We start from the raw sequence: 1,989 nt of genomic DNA, 5'->3' as shown, positions 1-1,989 counted from the left end.
GGAGGCGGTCCCCACCTCCGCGGCTATCCCCTTGCGGGGAGCGGCAGCCGCGGGGCCTCAGAGAAGACACCAGGCTGGGCCCCCACGGCACAGCGGGAGCACGTCCCCCGCAGGCCACTTAGCCACGGCGGCCAGCCGGCGGACGGTTGGGTTGCGCGAGACGCTGCGGCCGCCCTGCTACCGGGTTCCTGGGAGGGCGTCCTGGAACCAGCGTCCACACCAAGCCCTTGGAAGGCCCAGGCGACGGAGGAGCCCCGTCAGGCAGGGGCCGAGGACGGTGACGGCCCGGGCGGGGAGGAGCGTGTCAGGCAGGGGCAGAGGACGGTGACAGGTGACGGCCCGGGCGGGGAGGAGCGTGTCAGGCAGGGGCAGAGGACGGTGACAGGTGACAGGCCGGGCGGGAAGGAGTCAGTCAGGCAGGGGCCGTGGAGGAGACGGGCTGGGTAAGGGTTAGGGTTAGAGTCAGGGCACAAGTCACAATCGCAAAGACCTGGAAGCCACCCGAGTGCCCATCGACCCACGAGTGGGTAAATAAAATGTGGCGCGTGGACACCACGGAGTGCTATTCGGCTATGAGGAGCAGCGGTGAGGGGGCACCTCTCGTGGTTCTCCTGGCCAGAGCTGGAACCCGTTCCAGTAAGCCAAGTATCCCAAGAATGGACACACGAGCACCACGTGCTCGCGCTCACCAGCAAATGGGTACGAACCGATGGACACCTAAGTGGACACAGAGGAATCACCTTCTTCGGGTGGGTGTCGGGCGGGTGGGGGGAGGGGATGGGCGTACACATCCATTAGGAATGGGGTGGGTGCGCACCGACTGGGGGATGGGCGCACTTGAAGCTCTGACCCGAGGGGGGAGGCTGGGAGAGGGCAACGCACCCGACCTTAACATTGGTGCCCCCACAATATGCTGGAGCAACATGAGAGGTAAATGAATAAGAACACGGGGGGGGAGGGGGGCACGGGCAACACATGTCACCTTAAAACTTGGACTCCCATCATCTGCTTGAAAAGAGAGAGAAAAGAAAATGCAATAATAGAGATAAGAGACACTTTTTAAAAATAATGAATCCGGCCGGGCGCTGTGGCTCACGCCTGTAATCCTAGCTCTTGGGAGGCCGAGGCGGGCGGATTGCTCAAGGTCAGGAGTTCAAAACCAGCCTGAGCAAGAGCGAGACCCCGTCTCTACTATAAATAGAAAGAAATTAATTGGCCAACTGATATATATATAAAAAATTAGCGGGGCATGGTGGCGCATGCCTGCAGTCCCAGCTACCCTGGAGGCTGAGGCAGAAGGATCACTCGAGCCCAGGAGTTTGAAGTTGCTGTGAGCTAGGCTGACGCCACGGCACTCAGTCTAGCCTGGGCAACAAACCGAGACTCTGTCTCAAAAAAAAAAAAAAAAAAAAAAAAATGAATCCGAAGAGAAAAGTAAAAGGAGGCCTGTGGAGCAGGTCTGGGTGTGACTCCGGATCCCCGAACATCAGGTGCCACCACCAAAGATTCCTACGTGTAGCCCATAGAACCCCAAAAGCAACGGGACGAGTTCTGGTCACATACTCCCTCAAAATGACATCCAGGCCTTCTTCTGGAACTCCCTCCCCTCTCAGACTCTCAAGGTTTCCTCCGGTGTGTCGGCTCCCACAGAGCAGACCTTTGGTCTGAGACCTGACTGTCCAGAAGCCACGCATGCTGCCGCGTGGCGGCGGTGTCACGGCTCGGGACAAGAGGAGGCCCCACGGTGCGGGCTGGGGCGCCAGGCACCGCGGCGGGCGCTGAGGGTGGGGGTCACCCCCACCCCGGGCCACCCCCGCACTCCCAGAAACGCCACAGAACCAGAGGCAAAAAAAAAAAAAAAAGAAGAAGAAGCCTATGGCACCCGGTATTCCCGGGCGGTCTCCCATCCAAGTTCTAACCAGGCCCGACCCTGCTTAGCTTCCGAGACCAGACGGGATCGGGCGCGTTCGGGGTGGTGTGGTCGTGGAC

General features: G+C 60.1%; 1 pseudogene; it reads right to left on the bottom strand.

The window, feature by feature from the left end:
* Positions 1-1,870: 1,870 nt before the first annotated feature.
* Positions 1,871-1,989, bottom strand: LOC142871065 (uncharacterized; annotated as a pseudogene).

The sequence above is a fragment of the Microcebus murinus genome, chromosome 5 (assembly GCF_040939455.1).
Source record: "Microcebus murinus isolate Inina chromosome 5, M.murinus_Inina_mat1.0, whole genome shotgun sequence".
NCBI lineage: Eukaryota > Metazoa > Chordata > Mammalia > Primates > Cheirogaleidae > Microcebus > Microcebus murinus.
Note: the sequence above shows the minus strand (reverse complement) of the source record. Positions and strands in the feature narration are given on the sequence as shown.